This window comes from Peromyscus maniculatus, chromosome 6, assembly GCF_049852395.1.
Source record: "Peromyscus maniculatus bairdii isolate BWxNUB_F1_BW_parent chromosome 6, HU_Pman_BW_mat_3.1, whole genome shotgun sequence".
In the NCBI taxonomy this organism is placed as follows: Eukaryota; Metazoa; Chordata; class Mammalia; order Rodentia; family Cricetidae; genus Peromyscus; species Peromyscus maniculatus.
This window is the reverse complement of record NC_134857.1, coordinates 81,078,893-81,084,892: the sequence shown is the minus strand read 5'-3', so window position 1 is coordinate 81,084,892 and position 6,000 is coordinate 81,078,893. Positions and strand designations below refer to the sequence as shown.

At 43.5% G+C, this 6,000-nt stretch overlaps 1 protein-coding gene across 1 annotated transcript in view; it reads right to left on the bottom strand.

The window, feature by feature from the left end:
* The window catches only part of Vtcn1 (V-set domain containing T cell activation inhibitor 1), a 65,296-nt gene that overhangs the window by 21,641 nt on the left and 37,655 nt on the right, over positions 1-6,000 (bottom strand). The window lies entirely within an intron of this gene.

The window sequence follows — 6,000 nt, the reverse complement described above, 5'->3', positions numbered from 1 at the left end:
ATATCTCTCTCTCTGTATTGCCCAAAGCCACTGGAAGAGAACTTGCGTCCTACTCAGCCTTACCCTTAGCAACACTGCCCACCTCCTTGTATAATTTGTTTTCCTTTCTTGATTCTTTCTCTAGACCCTCGCCTCCACCTGGTCATGCCTTCTCCACTTTGTATGCACTCATACCTGGTCTACCATGCCCTGTAGGTTCTCAGCGACTGTCTTCTGTCCCTATTTTAAACAAGTTGATTGAGGATGTAGCAATAAAGGACATCTAGGTGCAAACTCAGGGTCCCTAAAGCCCTTTAATTCCTGTTCCTACATACTTACTCTTTATCCTACTGCAGGTTCCCCGTTTTCCATCCACCTCTTGGTACAGACCCTGGGGCCCCTTAGCTCTTTCCTATTAACCCAGTCATTGTTCCCTTCCAGCCCACCTCCATTCCCTTGCATCAGCTGCTGGCCTGCAGAAAAATACTTTCTACCAGAGAAACCACAAAGGTAGGGACTCACCATCCTCTCTGTCCCCCATTCCAACCTCTCTAGACTTGCTCTTAGCCTGCCGGAAGGAGCCCCTCTCCTCACCCACCACCACTCCCTGGGGACTCTGCCTCCTGGTGTGGACCCTCTGTCTCCCTAGCCATTTCCTTCTGCCCTTTGTGTCTTTCCTCTTAGACCATCTCCATTTCTTTGTGTTATCTGCCAACTGACAGAAGCAATCTCTACACGAGACTCCTCAGCCACCATACTTTCCTAGGATCTAGAGTGGGCGAGAGCAACCAAAGAATAGAACTACCCACTCAAAAGAAGACTAGATAGCTATACCAAAAACCACCCCAGATATTATAACTACAGATGCCTAGATCCCAGTGCAAAAACACAGGCATGAACAGCCAAGACAATATGCCTCCTCTGAAAGCTGGTGAGACTATTTCAATAAGCCCTGAGAAATGCAGTTTAACTGAAGCACAAGACAACAATTGCAAAATAGTAATTATGAATATTTTCAAAGAACTTAAAGAGGATATGAACTAATATCCCAATGAAGACTGTAAAAATACTAACAGTTATATGAACTAATGAAAACGTTTTAAGTCTTCAAGACATGAAAGTAGGAATAGAGTCACTAAATAAAGCCCAAGCTAAAATAAAACTGGAAATGAAAATGAAAAGCTTAGGAGGTCAAACAAAGACCACAAAGGTAAGGCTCCCTAGCAGATTACAAGACAGGGGAGAGAGAGTTTCAGGTCTTGACAACAAGGTAGAAGAAATGGACTACTCAGTCAAAGGAAATGTTAAATCTAAAAATGTCTAGGCACAAAACATCAAGGAAATCTGGGAAATTATGAAAAGAGCAAACTGATGAATAGTAGGAATAGAAGAAGGAAAGAAGGAAAAGAATCCCAGATTAAAGGCACAGAAAATATTTTTAACAAAACCATACAAGAAAATTTTCCCAATTTAAAGGCGATGCTTTTCAAGGTACAAGAAGCATACAGAATACCAAATAGACAAGACCAGAAAAGAAATTTCCCGTGAAACATAATAATCAAAACACTGAATGTACAGAACAAAGAAAGGATATTAAAAGCTGCCAAATGAAAAAAGACTCAGTTACATATAAGGAGAGGCCCATTATATTAACACTGGACTTCTCAATGAAGACTCTGACAGCCAGAAAGGCCTGAGCAAATATTCTACAAACTGAGAGACCACAGATGCCAACCTAGATTACTATACCCAGCAAAACCATCAATTACAATAATTGTGAAAAGAAAGACATTCCATGATAAAACCAAATTTAAGCAATATATAACTATAAATCCAGCTCTATAGAAGACACTGGAGGGAAAACTTCAATCTGTAGAGGCTAAGTACATCCAAGAAAACACAAGGAATAAATACTCATAGAACAGTTCATCAAAAGAGGGGGGGAGCCGGGCGCTGGTGGGGGTGCACGCCTTTAATCCCAGCACTAGGGAGCCAGAGGCAGGCGGATCTCTGTGAGTTTGAGGCCAGCCTGGGCTACCAAGTGAGTCCCAGGAAAGGCGCAAAGCTACACAGAGAAACCCTGTCTCAAAACAACAACAATGACAAAAACAAAAACAAAAAAAGAGGGGGAGGACCCACACCACAACAACCAAGTCACAGAAATCAATAAACACTGCTCGCTGATAACTCTCAATATAAGTGGTCTCAATTCCCTAATAAAAAGACACAGACTAACGTATTGGATTAGAAAATAGGATCCACCTTTCTGCTGCATTCAAGAAACATACCTTACCATCAAGGATCGACATTCATCCCAGGGTAAAAGGATGGAAAAGGTATTCCAAGCAGATGGACCCAAGAAACAAGCAGAAAAGGTTATTTAATAGTTGATAAAATAGAATTCAAAACCAAAACAATCAGAAAAGACAGGAGGGACCCTGCATATAAATTAAAGAAAAAAATCAAGAGGATATTGCAATTCTAAACATTTATGCACCAAACACAAGGGTATTGTGGTGTTGGAATGAGAATGATTCCCACAGGCTCATATATTTGAATGCCTAGTCATCAGGAAGTAGCACTTGAATTTAAATTTCTTCTCAGCAGGTCATGGAACTTTCTCCAAAATTGGCCACATGCTAGGACACAAAGTGAGTCTCAACATATATAAGAAAATTGAAATAACACACTGCATCCTATCTGACCACCATGGATAAAGCTAGCTATCAACAACAGAAACAGCAGAAAATATATAAACTCATGAAAACCGAACAACTCACTAATAAATGAAAAATAGGTCAATGCAGAAATGAAGAAAATTAAAACCTTTTTAGGACTGAATGAAGAGGGAAAACACAATCTACCCAGACCTACGGGACACAATGAAAGTGTCTCTAAAAGGCCAGTTCATAGCACAAAGTGCCTGCATCAGAAAACTAGAGAGATCTCATAGTAACAACACAGTGACAGACATGAAAGAAAGCTCTAGAACAACGGGAAGAACTGACACCCTGAAAGAGTAGAGGGCAAGAAATGATCAAACCCCAAATTAATAAAAAATGAGGGATGAAAGGGGGCATTACAACAACCACAGAGACCGTTGCATCACACACAAGACAGGCACAGGTTCAAGGCAGGTGGGGTCCCAGCCCGGAGAGTGGGAAGTGGACGTGGGGCCCCACCCTGACCCAGAAGCTATCTACAATCGGCACCTGATGGCAAAGGGAACATCAGTTTCGCCAGCGGAGTCTCACTGGGCACATAAACCACACTTAAGGGCAGGCCCCAGACCCAGCAGTAGATGGCCAACACAAAACAAACTCTGGTGTTTTTGTGGACTTCTTGTTTCATTTTGCTTTATTTTGGCAGGTTTTGTTCTTCTTAGTCTTTTGCTTGTTCTGATTTGGAGGGCGGGGGGTGGTTTGGAAGAGGAGGCGGTGGGGTGTGTGTGTTTCTTGTTTTTGGTTTGCTTTTTAAGAGAGAGAGAGAGTAAACATACAGTTGGGTGAGTGGAGAGGATCCTGGAGGAATTGGGGGAAGAGAAACATGATCAAAATACTGTGTATGAAAAAATGTTTTTCAAAAAAAAAAAAAAAAAAACATGTTTAGCCTGCTCAGGGCCCTAGGTTCTACCCCCAACACTAAAACTTTTAAAAGTGATATATATTTACTAAACAATTAAGTTTAGAAACTTAAATAATCAATCAAAAATAGGACAATAAAATCACCCACAATTCCATCATCCAGACTCGAACACTGTTTGATTTTGACATGTATCCTGACAGCTGCTAATTAACAGATTAACAAATGACACTTGAGAAAGAAAATAGCTCAACAGGAGAGTGTTGTTTACACTCACTGATGCTTGAATTGTGTGATAGACATGTTGTCACACACACACTTCTAGCTCACATCATCTACCCATGCAATAACCTTATGAGGCAAACAAGTGCATCGCCTCCACTTTATGAGTGACATGGAAATTAAGCAGCTTCCCTAAAGTCACTTAGCAAGTGGCAGAGCCAAGGTCAGAGTGTATCTCAGATCTACACTCAGCCACTCTGTCCTGTATTCCTCAGAGTGGAGGCTGGTAGGCTGGTGTGCGTAGTGGGCAGGGGTGATGGGGGGGGTGTCCTTTCCTTTTGCTTAGGGGATCCTGTGTTCCAGGAGGGCACTGGGTTTCCCTGGCAAGAGTGACCAGGCAAAGAAGAAGAAGCAGGTTAAAGGGTGCATTGGCAAAGCCCTCTCCGAGAAGCTCCCCTTCTGCGGCCTGCCCTGCCACGTACATCATCAGGAGTGGGCCCCGCCACACTCAGCCGCTGGCGGCTCACACGCTCCTGACACCCACACTGTGCTTACTCAACAGGCAGGACAAAGGAGAAGCACAGAGAGGCAAAGAGTGACGTTATGGAGAGAGAAAGGAGGCGCACAGCATTTTACGTTCTGTCCTGAATGAGCTCCTTGTACCCACCTCCCTTCAGAGAGAGCTAACTTGCAAGGAAAACCTGGAGTCGACAGTTGCCTTGGAGCAAGCCCTGCTGAGGTTCAGCCACGGGGCCGCAAGTGGTGCTCTTAATAACTGGGCATCTGCTAACCTACTTCCACAAGACCTCGGTGAGCACTCCCCGTCTCCCTACCTACCCCTCAGTGTAGCCGCAGCTCTTACTCCCCTGGCCTGAGACTAGCTCAGCAAATTGAGAGCAAGAGGCACCTTGCAGCTTGCGCTGACTGCAGCCACTTGCGTTTGTGACAGGGTTTCACTCCCTATGAATATACGAAAACCTTCTGAGGTTCATTTCTTCATAAAATGGGACATGAACAATTCCCACTTTGCTTACAAGACACATGTCACTGTGTGCATATACTCCCCTACCCCCAAATCTGTGGTACTAACATGGGGCCATTGCAGATAGAGTGAGTTCAGATAAGTGGGTGTCCTTACAAAAAGGGGAAGTTAAGCTGGCAGCATTGTGTGCATCTATCATCCCAGCTTGCACAGAGGTGGAAACAGGAGGATCCCTTTTGCCCAGGGACTCAAGACCAGTGTAGGCAACATAATAAGATAGTGTCGAAAAGTAATTAAGTTAACAATTAAAAAAGTTGCAAAGACCTATACACAGACATGCACACTGGGAGAGTGCCAGGTGAAGATGAGAGCAGAGAGGTGTGAGCTGAGGAAATCAGGCTGGCCATCCCCAGGGTCCAGGGCACAGGGCTGGCATGCTCTCTCTCTCCTAGCTCTCAGACGGAACTAACCTTGCAGTCTAGACTGTGAGACAACACACTTACTGTTGTTGTATACGCCATCCATTGTGTGTCACTTTCCTATGACTTCCTCCAACAAACTACCAAAAACATTATTTTGGAACCAAAGAGTTGATAGCTCATGATCCCCAAAGGGCTATCCATACATTAGTTTTTGCTATAAGTAATTTTTACTTGTAGCTATTTGCTGTAAGTCCATTCTTTTAAATGTTGTTATTTTATTATTTATCATTATTAAATTGTGTGTGTGCACATGTACATTTGTGTATGATTATGTAAGTACAGTCAGTGCTCGAGGAGGTGAGGAGAGGGTGTTGGATTCCCTGGAACTGGAGTTACTGGCAGTTGTGAGCCACCTGATCTAGGTGCTTGGAACTCAAATTAGACCCTCTTGTTGTAGAATATTGTTTTAAGGTGGGCTACTTTTGTTTATGTTGCATTTGTTTAACTCTGTGAAGCTGTGTTACTGTGCCTGTCTAGAACACCTGATGGTCTAATAAAGAACTGAATGGCCAATAGCAAGGCAGGAGAAAGGATAGGCGGGCTAGCAGGCAGAGAGAATATATAGAAGGAGAAATCTGGGAGGGAAGAAAGAAGTAGCCAAAGAAGGAGGAGGACTCTAGGGACCAGCCACCCAGCTTCACAGCCAGCCACGGAGTAGGAGTAAGATTTACAGAAGTAAGAGAACGAGAGGCAAAAGGTAGATGAAATAATTTAAGTTAAGGAAAGCTGGCAAGCAACAAGCCAAGCTAAGGC